At 42.3% G+C, this 17,664-nt stretch overlaps 1 long non-coding RNA gene across 1 annotated transcript; it reads right to left on the reverse strand.

Annotated features, from left to right (window-relative positions):
• Nucleotides 1–9,413: 9,413 nt before the first annotated feature.
• On the reverse strand, nt 9,414–17,436 carry LOC123521478. Its single transcript, XR_006679918.1, has 3 exons — nt 17,306–17,436; nt 16,527–16,652; nt 9,414–9,830 (listed from the first exon to the last, which is right to left on the reverse strand). It is a non-coding gene; the product is annotated as an uncharacterized LOC123521478 (long non-coding RNA).
• Between the last annotated feature and the right edge of the window lie 228 nt (nt 17,437–17,664).

A 17,664-nucleotide genomic window follows, 5' to 3' on the forward strand; every position in this document is an offset into this window, starting at 1 on the left:
AGTCTTGACAGCCCCCAGAGTGGAAAGATTTTAGAAATGTGTGTGTGTGTGTGTGTGTGTGTGCGCGCGTGCATATAAGCACTGTCAGAACAGGGAAATCCAAAAGATCATTTTAGGCACTCGTCAGTGTTTAGCATCAGCTCTGCTCTTCATTATTTAATGCATTTGTTTATTTTATGGAGTTTTAAAAGTAGGAGGTAAAAGTCACATAACATCAAATTCACCTTTTTAACTACCGTGATACCTTAGTTGTCGAACTAAATTTGTTCCAAATTTGTGTTCAAACACCAAAAAATACTTCGAGAACGGAATATATTTTTTCTCATATGTAATCACAGAACTACACATCATTGGTTTGGAGGCCCCAAGATGACACTTATAAATTCATTGTCCCAGAACTTTAAACCACGAGGGAGGCTTTCAGCCTTCTCCCATACCGCAGTCTCGGCCAGGCTATCACCATCTTCGAAGGTCTGGGGTCTTTGCTTCATGGCTAATGATTTCACGCCTTTTGCTACATTTGCTAATTTAATTACAATACCTCCTAACTCCCAGATGTTGATAATGTCTATTCAGTGGCCAAATCAGATAAGCGGCAGCCTGATTCACGTCTTGCAGTGATCCCTTCTTTAGCGTGGTTCGCACAGTGTTCCTCCTAGCTTTACTGCTGATAGCACTAACTTTCTTTGGACCCATTATTACGATATTTTACGCAACCAAAATGCAAAAGGGGAAACGAGGGGCCTAATGACGAATGATTTCACACACGAAGGCCAGCTCTATAGGTTATCGGAGGGTGAGTGAGCTTAGACGGAAGCATCACCTCTTTGGGTCAGTGTCGAGCGGATGCGTGACTCACTCTCAGTCCACACAGGCTTTCTCATGTCAGATTTTCAGTTAGACTATCGAGCGAGCAGATATTTTTGTTGCTGTTAACTTGGCTATTCAAGTAGTGGAAATTTCGAGCTTGGAGCTGTTTGACAACCAAGGTATTGTAAAGTGCACAGTTCATCTTTTAAAGAGGCTTTTAGTAGTTCCGTTGGTTTTGAGCACATTCACCTTTCACCACTATCTAGTACTTCTAGAATGTCTTTACCCCAAAGAGAAACTCTGACCCCTTGATGCCGTCAGTCTTCATTCCTCCCTCCTCCCAGCCTCGGCCTGTTCGACCTCTAGGGCTTTGCCTATTCGGAATATTTCCTACAGTAAGTGACCTTTCGTGTCTGACTTCTTCCACTTAGTATTTTGGGTTCAAGATTCATCTACGTTGGAGTATGTCTCAGCACTTCATTTCTTTTTTTTAAATCATTTTATTGGGGGCTCGTACAACTCTTATCACAATCCATCCATCCATCCATTGTCTCAAGCACATTTGTACATTTGTTGCCATCATCATTCTCAAAACATTTGCTTTCTGCTTGAGCCCTTGGTATCAGCTCCTCGTTGTTCCCCTCCCTCCCCACTCCCAAATCTCTCATGAACCCTTGATAATTTAAAAATTATTATCATTTTGTCATGTCTTACACTGTCCAATGTCTCCCTTCACCAACTTTTCTGTTGTCTGTCCCCCAGGGAGGGGGTTATATGTAAATCCTTGTAATCAGTTCTCCTTTTTACCCCACTTTCCCTCCACCCTCCCAGTATCGCTACTCTCACCACTGGTCCTGAAGGGTTCATCTGTCCTGGATTCCCGGTGTTTCTAGTTGCTATCTGTACCAGTGTACATCCTCTGGTCTAGCTGGATTTGTAAGGTAAAGTTTGGATCATGATAGTGGGGGGAGGAAGCATTTAAGAACTAGAGGAAAGTTGTATGTTTCGTCGTTGCTGCACTGCATCCTGACTGGTTCCTCTCCTCCCTGTCACCCTTCTGTAAGGGGATGTCCAGTTGTCTGCAGGTGGGCTTTGGGTCTCCACTCCAAACTGCCCCTCATTCTCAATGATATGATTTTTTGTTCTTTCATGCCTGATACCTGATCCCTTTGACACCTCATGATCACACTGGCTGGTGTGCTTCTTCCATGTGGGCTTTGTTGTTTCTCAGCTAGATGGCCGCTTGTTTACCTTCAAGCCTTTAAGACCCCAGATGCTAAATTTTTTGATAGCCGGACAACATCAGCTTTCTTCACCACATTTGCTCATGCGCCCATTTGTCTTCAGCAATTGTGTCGGGAAGGTGAGCATGATGAAATGCCAGTTTAATAGAACAAACTGTTATTGCATTGAGGGAGTACTTGAGTGGGGGCCCAATGTCCATCTACTACCTTAATACTAAACCTATAAATATATGTACATAGATCTATTTCCTCATCATATATGAATATATTTAGATATGTACATGCCTGTATTTAGACCTCTATAAATGCCCTTTGCCTCCTAGTTCTTTCCTCTATTTCCTTTTACTTTCCCCTTGTCCCACTATCATGCTTAGCCTTCGGTTGGGTTTCAGTAATTCCTCTCAGTTACATTGCTCTTAATCAAGTCCTACCAGGCCTCCTGCACCCTCCTCGCCACTGATTTTGGATCGCTTGTTGTTCCCTTGTCCCTGGGCGTGTTAACACCACTTCCTTTCCCCCACGTCCCCTCCCATCTCCCCCCAGAACTGTAGGTCCTGTTGTTTTCTCCTCCAGATTGTTTATCCAGCCTTTCCTGTCTAGCTAGACCTGTAGAGATAATAATATGCACAAAAACAAGACAGAGCAAAACAAAGCGACAAAACAACAACAAAGAAAACAATAACAAAAAGAAAGAAAAGCCTGTAAATAGTTCAAGGTCTGTTTGTTGACCTTCAGGAGTGTTTTCCAGTCAAGTCTGATGAGGTGCCATGCCATGGCCCCAAAGTCTATTTTTGGTACTGCCTCAGGCCTTCCTTGCTCTGCTCCCTTTGCTGTTGTGTTGCACCCCCTTAGTGTTTTGCCTCAGTGTGGTGGGGTCAGATCTAGCGCAATTCCCACACTGTGTCTCCAGTGTTGTCCCCTGTAGGGCTATGGGTCATTAAGGGATGTTGTGTCTTGTAGTGGGGCTGGCCATATGGTCCTCTCTGTGCTTTGACTGCTTTGAGCAGAGATCTTGTCCTCAAGGCTTGGTGGACCAAGATGTGCTTCACAATCTCTTCCCCCGACTCTTAATTTGCTTCCATGTGCTCTGATCAGACTGTAGCCTCAGTGCTTTCCTCTGAAGTAAATTCTTCTGGGGGGAGGGGCGGCTGTCCACGTAGTTGGGAATGGGGCTGGCCCCTCAGACCCCTCTACTGGTTCACTGCTTCATGCCGGCATGTTGTCTTCACACCTTGGAGCACTGGGTTGAAGTCGGGTCCTCTTTCCCTGTGGAGATATAACAATACCCTCCCCTTGGGTGGGTTAAGCACTTCATTTCTTATATGGCTGCCTAATATTCCATTGTGTGCATGTATTACATTTTGTGTATCCATTCACTAGGCAATGGCTATTTGGATTGTTTTTACTTGTTAGCTATTATAATTAATCTGCTACTACCATTCATATGGAAGTTTTGCTAGAATACTTGTTTTTAATTCTCTTGTGTATATTCTTAGGAGTAGAATTTCTGGCTCATATGGTAATACTATATTTAACTTCTTGAGGAATTGCCAGGTTGTTTTCCACAGTAGCTACATCATTTTACATTCTCACCAGCAATGTATGGGGGCTCAAATTTCTTACCAATTCTTGTCATTTCTATTGTTTTTAAAACAACATATTATATCCATTTTAGTGGCTATGAATCTCATTATGGTTTTAACTTGCAGTTCCCTTATGATAAATGATGTTGAGCATCTTTAATGTATGCATTAGTTATTTGTATATCTATCTTCTTTAGAGAGACATCTATGCATGACCCTAGCCCATTTTAACAGGATTGTTTGTCTTGTTATTGTTGATTTGTTGATATACTATGGATACTAGCCCCTTATTCATGGGATCATTTGCAAATATTTTTCACATTCTATGAGTTGTTGCTTAACTCTTATAGATGTGATGCACAAAATTTTTCATCTTGATAAAATCCTAATTGTTGGGGACATGGGAGAGGGGGAGGCTGAGGAAAGGAAATGGGTGTTAACAAACCCAGGGACAAGGGAATAACAAGTGACCTAAAATCGATGGCGAGGAGGGTATAAGAGGCCTGGTAGGACTTGATCAAGAGCAATGTAACCAAGAGAAATTACTGAAATCCAAATGAAGAACGAGCATGATGTTGGGACAAGAGGAAAGTAAAAGGAAATAGAGGAAAGAACTAGGTGGCAAAGGGCATTTATAGAGGTCTAAATACAGGCATGTACATATCTAAATATATCTATATATGACGAGAAATAGATCTATGTACATATATTTATAGGTTTAGTATTAAGGTAGCAGATGAACATTGGGCCTCTGCTCAAGTACTCCCTCAATGTAAGAACAGTTTGTTCTATTAACCTGGCATTCCATGATGCTCAACTTCCTGACACAATCGCGGAAGACAAAGTGGTGAAGACAAAGCAAATGTGGTGAAGAAAGCTGATGTTGCCCAGCTATCAAAAGATATAGCGTCTGGGGTCTTCAAGGCCATCTAGCTAAGAAGCAACAAAGCCCACATGCAAGAAGCACACCAGCCTGCGTGATCACAATGTGTCGAAGGGATCAGGTATCAGGCATCAAAGACCCAGAACAAAAAAATCATATCATTGGGAATGAGGGGAAGGGCAGAGTGGAGACTCAAAGCCCATCTATAGGCAACTGGACATCCCCTTACAGAAGTGTCGCAGAGAAGAGACGAGCCAGTCACGGTGCAGTATACAACTTTTCTGTATTTCTTTAATGCTTCCTCCCCCCACTATTTTGACCCCCATTCTACCTTAAAAACCTGGCTAGACTGGAAATCCCCTTGCGGAGGGGTCTCAGGGAGGAGACGAGCCAGTCAGGGTGCGATGTAACAATGAGAAATACAACTTTCCTCTAGTTCCTAAATGTTTCCTCCCCACTCCCACTATCATGACACGAATTCTACCTTGCAAGTCTGGCTAGACCAGAGGATGTACACTGGTACAGATAGGAACTGGAAACACAGGGAATCCAGGGCGGATGATCCCTACAGGACCAGTGGAGTGAGAGGCGATACTGGGAGGGTAGAGGGAGAGTGGGTTGGAAAGAGGGAACCGATTACAAGGAACTATATGTGACCTCCTCCCTGGGGGACAGACAACAGAAAAGTGGGTGAAGGGAGACGTCGCACAGGGCAAGATATGACAAAATAATAATTTATAAATTATCAAGGGCTCATGAGGGAGGGGGGAGCCGGGAGGGAGGGGAAAAATGAGGACCTAATGCCGGGGGCTTAAGTGGAAAGGAAATGTTTTGAGAATGATGAGGCCAATGAATGTACAAATGCGCTTTACACAATTGATGTATGTGTGGAATGTGATAAGAGTTGTATGAGTCCCTAATAAAATGATTAAAAAAAAAGAACAGGTGTAAGTAGACAGAGGTAATAAAGTGAGCATAAACTTGATAAAAATGGGCCTTGTCTTAGTGACAATTGAAGGCATCATGGAGTGATTGAAAATTAGCAATTCAGAGAGAAAGAAGACCTCATTAAATTAGCTGAAGAGGTTTCTGATCTACTTCATTGTTCCACCTAAAATCACATGGGCTGTTGTTTATCTTAATCTGAATTCATCTAATATGCTATTCAATACCTTATATACAATCGTCTGTCCTTGATGGTCAATGACGCACAAGATTTTTACCTTCCCAAACTCTACTGTGGCCAGGATTGTTTATCGTTGCTATTGAAACAGCCAGTAAAAAAGCAGAAGTTGGGCTCACAATGAAAAGTGGTCAGGCATCATCAGGCAATCATGGAAAAAATGACTTTCAAGACCTTTGACAGAGGACAATTTCAATTGGACACTGAGATTGACTGAATTTTTCTGCCATGGAAATGTGTTCATTATCAACTCTGGAAGAAAGCATATTGCAATTTAAAAACCAGCAACAGCGGTTTCTTCCCTCTTTTCTCTTGTCCTGAGTCTTATTCTGCGTCTTTACTTATGTCTATTTGTCTAAGCATGTTACTATGCTGCCCTCAGTTTCCAGCATAATGGATAATAAAGTCAATGATTCTTAGTAGGTTAGGTACCCATTAAAAAAAACAACCTGGCTAGACCAGAGAGCATGTGCACTGGTACAGATAAGAGCTTGAAACACAGGGAATCCAGGAGAGATAAACCCCTCAGGACCAATATTGAGAATAGCCATACCAGCAGATGAAGGGGAAGGCAGGGGGGGAAAGCAGGAACCGGTCTACATATAACTCCCTCCCAGGGGGATGGATAACAGAAAAGTGGGTGAAGGGAACATCAGTCAGTGTAAGACATGAAAAAATAATAATAATTTATAAATTATAAGGGTTCATGAGGGAGGGAGGGAAGAAAATGAGAAGCTGATACCAAGGGCTCAAGTAGAAAGAAAATGTTTTGAAAATGATGATGGCCACAAATGTATAAATGTGCTTGACACAATGCATGGATGGATAGATGGATTGTGGTAAGAGTTGTACGAGCCCCCAATAAAATGATTTTTTTTAAATTCCTAATTGTCTATTTTTTCTTTTGTTGCCTTTGTTCTTAGTGTCATATCTAAGACTTATTGCCAAATTCAAGATCATGAAGATTAACTGGTCTAAGAGTTCTATGGTCTTAGTTCTTACATCTGGGTCTTTGATGCATTTTGAATTAATTCTTACATAGGGTATAAGGTAAGGGTCTAACTTCATTCTTTTGCATGTAATTATCCAGCTGTTCTAGTACCATTCTTAGAAAGACTGCTCTTTCCCCATTGACTGTTGAAAATCAATTGAGCATAGATGTATGGGTTTATTTCTGGACTCTCAATTCCATTTTGTTGATTCATATGTTCAGTCTTTTGCCAATAACAGACTGTTTTGACTATGGTAATCATATGAATAATTTTTTATTGTTATACATACATATAGAAACCACAACATTTCCATTTCAACATTTAAATTTAATGACATTAATTATATTGATCATGTTCTTCAACTATTGCCATTTTTGCTTATAAACTTTTCCATTACACTGAACAGAAGCTCTAATTTCCCCCTTTCCCATACCCTACCACCCCTGGTAACCATTAATAAACTTTAGTGTATATATTTGCCTCTTTTATTTATTAGAAATTCTACTCTTTGCTTATTTATCTTTAAAGATCATTTTATTGGGAGCTCTTATAACAATTCACACATACATACATTGTGTCAAGCATATTTGTACATATGTTGCCACCATTATTTTGTAAGCATTTACTTTCTATGTGAACCTTTTCTCCCTCCCTCCCCCTTTCCACCCTTATGACCCCTTGATAAATTATAAATTATATGTTCATATCTTACACCGACCTCTGTCTCCCTTCCTTCAGAGTTTCTGTTGTTCCTCCCCCTAAGGGGGGTGAGGTTGTGTGTCAATCATTGCGATCAGTTCCCCCTTCCTTCCTTCCTTCTTTCCTCCCCCCACCTTCCCTCTACTCTCCTGGTATCGCTACTCCCATTTCTGTTCCTGAGGGCTTTATCTGACCTGGATTCCGTGAGTCCAGAACTCTGATCTGTACCGGTGTACATGCTCCAGTCAAGCCCAAAGTGAAAGGCAGCACTGGGGTCCTGATGGTAGGGGTGGGGTGGTTGAGGAAGCCTCAAAAAGCAAGAGGAATATTTGTGTGTTTCGTTGGCACTATACTGCTCCCTGGTTGACTCATCCCTTCCTTGTGACCCTTTTGTGAGGGGAATGTACCACTGTCTACAAATAGGTTTGAGGTCTCTTCTCTGGCCCCCCCCTCGTTCTCAAAAATATGTGGTTTTGTTTGTTTGTTTTGGGTTTTCGGGTGCCTGTTAGCTGATCCTGTCCACACACAGGTTGGTGTGCTTCTTACATATGGACTTGTTGCTTCTCTGCTAGATGGCCATTTGTTTAACTTCAAGCCTTTAAGACCCCTGACACTACATCTTTTTTTTTTTTGACACTACATCTTTTGATAGCTAGTAACCATCCACTTTCCTCACCAAATTTGCTTATGTACCCATTTTGTCTCCAGTGATCATGCCGGGAAGGTGAGCATCAGAGAATTCCAGGTTGTTTAAACAAAGTGTTCTTGCTTCGAGGAAGGGGTTAAGCAGAGGCCCAAAGGCAGTGCACTACCCCGATGTATTGCCATATAAATATATATATGTGGGCCAAAAGCTCTATTTTTAGCAATTAATATATTTACATATGTACACACCTTTGTTTATATCTCTATCCATAGCATTGCTTCCTAGATCTTTCCTGTTTCCTTTTACCTTCCTTTTGTCCCACCAGCATGCTCATCCTTCTTCTGCCTCTTAGTAATTCCTCTCAGCTAGATTGCTGTTGCTCCAACACCACCAGGATCTCTACATCTTCCTCATTGTTGCTTTTAATTCCCTAGTTGTTCCCCTTATCTGTGGCATTGTTTGCTCACCACTCCTTTCCCTGTCTCCTCCTCCCCCCAAGTCCATCCTAAACTGTTGGTCTGTTGCTTTTTCCTCAGGCTTGCTTCCCATGCCTATCTTATATAGGTAGGCAAAACAACAATAACAGAGACAAAACAAAAGATTGAAAAAAAGTAACTAGCAAAAAAACTGGAAAAACATACATAATTCCAGGTCTGTCTGATGACCTTTATGACTAGCTCCCCACCTACTTTGGGGGCTCCTCGGTGGCATTGTGGCTTGGCTTTGCTCCCATTCTTGATCTGTTATCTTCCCTTCTTGGTTCAGCCCTACTGTAGGGGGTCCAGACCAGACTCACTTGGTGCCTTACGTGCCAGTATTTTCCTCTCTCGTGGTATGCTCCAGCGAGGGGTCATCATGTCTCGAGCTGTTGTTGGCCCTAGAGTCCTCTGAGTGCCTTGGCAGCTCCGTGCAGGGATGTTGTCCTCAGGGCTTGATGCGCCAATACAGGGTCTAGTCCCTCAGTCTCTCTTTTTCCTTCTTGGTTTGCTTCTGTGTGGGTGTGGCAGGCTGGCCTCTCTCCCCAACCTGTAGGTTTAGTGTTGTCCCCTGTAGCGCCTCTTTTAGATACTTCATCTAAGAAGAATTGTACAGTATTTCTCCTTTTGTAGCACTACTTTTGTATGAAAACCAAGCCAACCCCCCAAAAAAACTAAAGGTGCATATGGTGGAGAAGGACTCCAGGCCTTGAGGGGGCATTTAGAGTGGTGGTTTAGGGGGGTAGTGGGGCATTGTGGTCAGAGAAGCCTGAGGAAGGTTTCAAAGTCCACCCCTGCTCCTTACTGTTTGGCCTTGGACCAGTTGCTTTTCTTTTCTGATTCCATCACCTTCTGAAAATTGGGGATAGCCCTTATCTCATTGCATCGTAGGACAATTTAACAAGTTCATGTATGTCACTGGTTCCGCAGCAGACCACACGGATGTGCTCAGTACATCGGGGCTGTAACCATCAGCGATGAGGATGTGTGGGAAGCAAAGAGGATGGGGGCACCTGAGAGGTTTCAGGCCCCTGGGTGTTAATTCTGAATGTTTTCATAGTTCAAAAGAAGACTCAGAAATTGATGGGATTAAACTGAAAATGACTCAAGTTTACATGTTAAAAGGGTGAATTTTGTGGTCTGCACATGATTTATTAATTAAAAATGGGGAAAATGTTACTTTTGCTGGCAGTCACTCTAAGTTTTGGTGTGCACCTCAGCATACTTTCAAAGCATTAACTGACAGTGCTCTGCTAAACCTTTTTCATTCCCATCTTCTTATTTATGTGACCAAGTTTTCTCACCAGTGGGGATCTACAAAGAGAAAAAAGAGAGATTGGAAAGAGGATTGATTGTGTCTAATGTCTCATTTTAGCAATGAGTCATCTTTTGCTAGGAGCACCTGGGAAACAAAGAGTCCCGTCGAGTTCGCAGTGTAAAGGAAATGGAAAGACTTGTCCAGCCCCACATCCCAAGCAGACCAGCCTGCCCACGACCAGCGGTTCTCAACCTGTGGGTTGCAGCCCCTTTGGTGGTTGAACGACCCTTTCACAGGGGTCGCCTGATTCATAACACTAGCAAAATGACAGTGATGAAGTAGCATTGAAATAATTTTATGGTTGGGAGGTCACCACAACATGAGGAACTGTATTAAAGGGTCACGACATTAGGAAGGTTGGGAACTACTGCACTAGACCATTCTAAACCTGCCCATTTGGACCCTGTCTGTGTAGACACACCTGAGTGGATCCTAGCCTAGGAATAGATGTCATTAGCCACGTCTTCTCTACTGCTGAAGTAATGTTTATTTGTCTTGCAAGTTCTGCCAACCCAAATGACTTGGCCTGTGATTACCACCATGCCATGATGTCATACTTCTTTACTGCTTCTATGACCAAGAAAGACTCCAGGCACAGTAGCCATATTATGTCCCAGCAAACTCCTGCCCAAATGAAGTCACTTAATTTTGGTCCCTGTCGCTGCTTGAATATGACATCCAAAAGGAATGGCTGTTTTAGGGGCACCTTTGAAAACAAATGCAAAATAATAATAATAATAAGTGAATGTGCCTCTTTTCTGACTGTACTTTGCATCTGTCTTTTTACCCTCTATTGGGAAATGCTTTTGGTTTGTTTAAACAAACCTTAATAAAAATGTACAGCTGCAAAGCATCTCACTACTCAATGTTTTCTGGTTAAGAAAATTGCCCATAATCACAGTTTACTTAACTATTCGTAACAGAATATTATTTTTCATCTGTGCATGGCTACAGCCCAATGCATAAATATTATAAGCACAATGGGAGGCTTAAACATGGTTGCAAGCCCTTAATTAATTCATTTATTCCATCAATTAACAAACGTTTTGGGGGGACTAACCACGTGAGGTTAGGCCCTTTTAGAGAGGCATGAGATAGCATGGCAGGTCATTGATAGGACAAGGGTAGCTATGTCAAGATTTGACGTGTCATGGTCAGCTGTCAAGTCTGACACACGTAATTTGTTACTGATAGTAATTAAAGTAGCAAAATTGCTAGATGATTTGCTTTAGTTATAGGTTGGAATGAATTCAAGGTTATCCTTATAATAATAGCATTATTCTCACTTTGCTTGCATTTCAGTATGTTTTAACGAAAGTGAAGGAAATGAGTCCAATTAATAGCCAACATCACACACAAAAAATCATATAGCACCCCAATTATACCCATGGGAGTGTATTAGGCACTTGAACATCATCTATCAGCTATATCACTGTTTAAAATGATTGGAGTAGCCCACGCAGCACATATGTGGAGGAATGTAGAGAGGAGACTCAGGGTTGGGAATAGGATAGGGAAGTGCTGTTTTTGAAATATCAAGTAAACACTTTTTCAGCTGGATTGATCCTAAAGGTTGTTCTGACCCTTGTCATTGATACCATAGAACTTACTGTTTGTTTGTCGGATTCCATCTTTCCTCCAAGTGCAGAAATGTGATTGTCAATTTGGCTTGCCTTAGAGAACCTGTGAGTCTATCCCTTGCTACTGACTACTCTTGCTCCACATAAAGAAATGGTATTATTTTCTTGATTTTGTAAAAGGTGTAATTCCATACAAATGGCAATGTAACCCAACAGGCACTTCCCAGCTCAGGTTTCGTGGGATGACTATGTTGTGGACCTCATATTATATCTGTCTTCAAAAACAGGTGGAAAGTCTCAGTCATGTGTCAAACCAGAAAAGGACCTCGCTAGTAATGAGCTTGATATGTTATCTCTACTGGGCAGCCAGGCAGCGCTTGGGAGGCGGGGGCTACTAGGGGACAGAGAAGAGGTACCCATGTTGTCTTAACTCAAACAAAACAAACCCAAACACTGCCACAGAGCCGGTCCCAACTCATAACCACCCTATAAAACAAAGTAGAACTGCCCTCGTGGTCTTCTGAGGCTTTTCATCTTTACAAGAGTAGACAGCTTCATTTTTCTCCCGGGGCGTAGCTGATGGGTTCAAGCCACTGACCTTGTGACTAGCCGCTCAGTATGTAGCCTACTACACCGCTCTAAGGTAATTTCAAATTCTATAGAGAACAAGAAAACACACTTTCACCTTTCTGATATGAAGTGGAGCTTTGCAATTTGGGCAGAAGCCGTTAGGAATAAGCCCTCACATAAGGATGGAATAAGCAATCAGCTCCGATTCAAAAAGCTGCCCGCTCCGAAAAGTAGCTCTTCCACTGTGGCTTGATTTTCTGATGAGAAATTGTGGTGGAATCACTTTTTGTTCATTGACAAACCATGCTATTGAACATGCTCTCCCTAAATGTGTGCTCTGGTAAAGAAGGATGGTTTTTTTCATACCTCAGAAGCACATTGAGGAATGATCTGAAAGCTGGCTGGAATTGTGGTTCGGGATACCCACTGGATGTGCATGAACCCCCCTCGGTAATTAATCAGTGAGTTTCTAACAGCCAAATATCTGAAGGGAGGGAAGAGGCGCCCTGCTTGGAGAGGGGACAGAATGACTCCCTTCTGATTGAAAAGGCACCATCCCCGGCCTTCACGTTGCTGACATGCAGATGTGCATCTGGCTGGAATCTCTCACGCCCTTCGAGCTCATGCCAAACTGTGTGAAACAGAAATCTAGTTTCTCCTGCATGTAAAAAGACAGAGAGAAATTGAATAGTAGGACAGTTAAAATTCTGAGCACTGCCCGAGAAGGAACATGCCCAAAGGAATAAAAGGGCTCTTGCTGCAAAACTGTAACTGAAGAAAGAGTGGAGCCCTTGAAACAACTTGTAGAGTTGATTGGGGTGAAGAGAGTAGGAGGCGCAAAGCCAGGGTCAAGCCTTGGTACTCCCCAGACAAGACAAGACATAGTTACATTGTTTTCAATCTACCCTCTGGGCGGATGAACAAGCTCAAATTCATGCCTGAGAGAAATCGAAGGATTTATTTGCACTTAGGTGTCCATGTTTCTATAAATCTTGCTTTTATTTAAGACCCTTGACAGGATGGATTGACACAGTAGCTGCAATGGTGATCACAAACATAAGAACAATTGGGAGGATGGTGTAGGACCCCGTGGTATTTTGTTTTATTGTACATCGGGTCGCTATCAGTCAAAACGGACACAATGGCACCGAACCACAGATGGTTACGTTACATTAGGTCAGTGTTAGGTTAGGGTTCCAATATATATTTGGGGGAGACATTGTTCAATCCATAGCAAGCATGTCGGAAGAAAATGATGCACTCGGGAGTTTCATCTCAGGAACACACATTTCCTACATGACAACACCAACACGTGACAGACATCTGTCTTTAGATTTAGTCTTGCAGCCATCTTTAAAAAAGCAAATCTTCCCCAAAAGGTTAAAAGTAACTTATTTAGTATGATAGCTCCCCAATCTGGGTATTTATCAGCGCAATCTGAGAGCCCACCTTCCTTTTAGACTGGGAACTTTAAAAATATAGGAAAGACCAGAGACTAACGTAATAAACACTTGTGTTTTCTCATACAGAGTGGAAATGTTGAAGCTCCCTTTATTTCCCACCTCTGGTTGTCCCGTTTTCATTGATTCAGTGGATTTTCTTCCAGGCCATAAATAATTCATAATATGCTTTTGCATGTCTTCAGCATTATGTCTTGAGATCAGTCTGTGTCAGTTCATAATAATCTAGTTCATGTTCACTGCTGAAGACTAAACTAACAACAGCGACATTGGTGTTACATGCCTTTGAGTTGGTTTCAACTCAGCGACCTCTGTACAACTGAGCGCAACATCGCCTGGTCCTGCGCCATCTTCACAGTTGTTCTCATGTCTGAGCCCATTGTGGAGGCCTGTTTGCCAACCTATCTCACCCAAGGCCTTCCTCTTTTTCACTGTTGCTTCACCGTACCAAGTATGGTGTCCTTCTCCGGCATCTGGTCTCTCCTGACAACATGTCCAAAGTACGGGGGCCTTAATCTCACCCTCCTCGCCTCTAAGGAGCATTCTGGCTGTGCCTCTTCCAAGACAGATCTCTTTGTTCTCTGGCCAGCCTGTGGTGCTTTCAATACGCTTCTCCAGCACCACGGTTCAAGTGCATCGATTCTTCTTCACTCTTCCACATGCAGATGAGGCGATTAAAAATAACTTGGCTTAGGTCAGGCACACCTGAGTCATCAAAGAACCATCCTTGTCACGCTTAATTTATTCATTCCTCAATCGATGGCTGTTTAGGCCACTTCTGAATTTTCATTATTAAAAACAAATAATTTGCAAGGAACACAGGTATGCACGTGTCTTCATACACTCAAATGGAAATTGCTCTAGGGTGTCCCTCGGTGGTGCAGATGGTTAATCTGTTGGGTTGCTAACCAAATGAAAGGTTAGCAACTCTGAGGAAAGGCCTGGCAATCTACTTGCCAAAATTCCCCCATTGAAAATCTGGGGGTATAGCTCTGCTCCGACACACAGAGAATCACCAGGACTCAGAGCTGACTCAACGGCAATGTTTTCTTTTCTTTTTTTTCTAATGCTGATGGCTACTAATATTATGTTTCCAATTTTGACATCTCCTCCTGAGCTCTAACCTCATATATTCGACTGGCTTCTTAAAGTACCCCTTCACCCTTCATCTTGCCCCCGCATTCTTCCCCACCCCCACTCGAAGATACCTAGCTATTTCCAGTGCAGAAGGTTAATCTGCTAGCAGTTCTCCTGGCAGGAACTATGCTAAATGAGTGCTCATTTCCTCTCTAGCTGAAGTTACAAAAGCCTCTCTTTTGTCGCCCAATCTTGAAAGGTATAGGCTACAGGAAAACGGCAGTGGTCAAATTTGTGTTGTCAGATAAAATACTGGGCCCGTCGTTAATTTTGAATAGCATCAGATAAATAACAAACCATTCTTATATGTTTGTCCCAAACATTGCCTGGGACATGCTTATGCGAAAAAAAATTTATTATCTAAGATTCACATTTAATTGGGCATCCTGATTTTAGCCGAATCTGGCAACCCTTGGTAGAAAAGCCCATCTTGCAATATGAACACTTTCTCAATGCTTCTTATTCAAAATTACCAGATCCAGTGATAACATCAGTTGTCAAATGGCTCCCAGCTTGAAATTTCCACTACTCGAATCGCAAAGTTCAAAACCAATTGTTCCGTGTTGATAATTCTGCTTGATATGCAAGCGAAAACCTGACTTGGAAACACTTGTAAAGGCTGAGAATGAGTCACATGGCATGTCTCTCCGCTGCACAAAGGGATAGCGCTTCAGTTTAAGTGCAGCTCCAGCTCAGCTAACATAGAGTGCTGTGTTAGTGCACTAAAACATCCGTCACTGTGCTGTTTTTCTGCTCTTTATTTGGGTAAGAGATCATCATCCAAAGAAATGAGTGAGAGCAGCAGTGAAGCGAAGAGGAAAACTGGGAACCACGATAGAGCTAAAGAAAGAAATCATCATGCAATTGGACTCAGATCGCCACTTGTCTGATTTGGCAGCTGAACACAATGTGGCTAAGTCGACATTATCAACATTTTTGAGGGGAAAACCTGACTAAGTTGGCTAACGTGGCAAAAGGTGTGAAATCGTTAATCACCAAACAAAGAACCTCAGTCACTGAAGAGGTTGGAAAATTCCTCTTCATTTGGATCAATCAGAAACAACTCAGTGCAGGTAGCGTATCGGAGACAGTGACATGGGAGAAGGCGAAAAGCCTCCATAGTGATTTGGGGGCCTCAGAAGCCATTCTTTGGTTTTCCATAAATTCTTATGAGTAAAAATATGCCCACTGTATATCTTAGATGGACTTCCATTTTATAAAACAGGGTGGGAACTGGAGAGGGGAGGCAAACTAAACTGATTAAACCGAGATTATATTTCAAATTGGTGTGAGGGTTCGAAACACTAAGTCTTCCTGTTCTCTAGTACGTGATCTAATCCATAGCAATAATAGGTTGACTGTCTGAAAGCAGCATTAGAATGATCACAAAGGCACATATCCCCCAGAAAGAGATGAGATCTTAGAGTCTCAAGGCAATGACTATTAAGATTGTTATTTCGTTCAACCGGGGGTCTGAGGGTATTTACTTGCCAAGATGCTGTTTCTCCAAGGGTGGTCCCTGGACTACCTATCTCAGCATCACTTGGGTAATTGGGAAGTGAAACAACTGGTCCTTTCAGGGACAGAACCCAGAGTTTTTGTCTCATAGGTACCAACTCCTGAGGCTTCAGTTTCACTACCAGCTTTTATCTGGAGGGACTCCGTGGCACAGGATTTGTTGGTTTGATTTTTCATTACATATTACTAAAGTAAATTCCATCGCGGCAGATGTAAATGGTAAACAAAAGATTTGCCTACTCAATAATTCTCATGTACATAATTTAATGTTGATTATGTTCTTCGTGGTGTACAGCCATTATCATCATCCATCACCATTAATGTGCCCCCTAACCAGCCTCTGTCAATCACCAAGCAGTTTGGGTCTCTTACTTTTGCCTGTTTCATATAAATAGGGTCATATAACATTTGTCCTTTTGTGACTCACCAATTTCACTCAGCACAATGTTTTCAAGGTTCGTCCATGCTGTAACATGCATCAGGGCTTCATTCCATTGTGCGGCTACATACGTTTCCATTGTATGCATCTTCCACATCTTGTTTGTCCACTCATCTGTTGGGAGACATTAAGGTTGCTAATGCCTTATGACTGAGTCTGGCATAGCACTGCATTGTGAACAGTGCTGCCATAAACACGGGTGTACACACAAGTAAAAAAGCAAAATTGAAGAAGGATTTGCCACCTTTCCCAAGAGACCCAAATAGAGGAATCAAAAATAGCTGTTAAAAGAAGAGAAAAGATGGTTGCCCTACTCTACATAAGCTCACCAAATAACTGAACTTTGGAAATTGAAGAAGCCTCAGTCACCTTCGCCATGCCTCAGTGCCTTGCCAGTCCATACAGTTTATTCTTCACTTTCCCAAAAGGACTGACCCTATCTTAATACTTGGGTACAGAGCCACAATGTACTTCCTCTGGGTAAATACTGTACCATATCACAGGGGAGGGCAGAAATTATTACTTTAAAAGAATTGAAAAGAACGAGGACAGGAGGTACAACTTGACTTTCAAAGCATCCCCAGGACATGCCTATAACCAGAATGGCTTTTAATGGAGGAAAAACAATTATTCTTTATTAGGGCAAAGCAAATCTGTTCAGTCAGTCAGCCAGTTTGTCAGTTCACATTTATAGCGAACAGTCTCACATTTGGTCAATTTCTTAATCACATGCTAATAAAAATGACATAAATAGCAGAATAACTCACCCCATGATACTAACATGCAAGTAACCCAAGATGGCTCGGCTGTGTTGCTCTCATTTCATTTTATCACCGGAAGCTTGATTCTTCTCAGTAGCAATACGTGTTGCTAGTTGATACTTGCCTAAATATTTCCTTCGTACTGAGAACATTATGGTTACTTTTTTCAGACTTCAACTATTTCCAACTAATTCTACAAATACGTGAGGTACGCCTGACATGCTGACAGCTGTAGCTGAGACCCAAAATAGTTTGGCCTGTGCGAGGAGACCCAGCGGACAGACAGAACCAGGAGCTGGAAGGTGACAGCTGAACAAGCATCCCTAGGAAAGTGCTAGGCACTCCGTTGACCCTGCTCTGGATGG

The sequence above is a fragment of the Echinops telfairi genome, unplaced genomic scaffold, assembly GCF_000313985.2.
Source record: "Echinops telfairi isolate 266 unplaced genomic scaffold, ASM31398v2 ScPeMD7_20;HRSCAF=75, whole genome shotgun sequence".
In the NCBI taxonomy this organism is placed as follows: domain Eukaryota; kingdom Metazoa; phylum Chordata; class Mammalia; order Afrosoricida; family Tenrecidae; genus Echinops; species Echinops telfairi.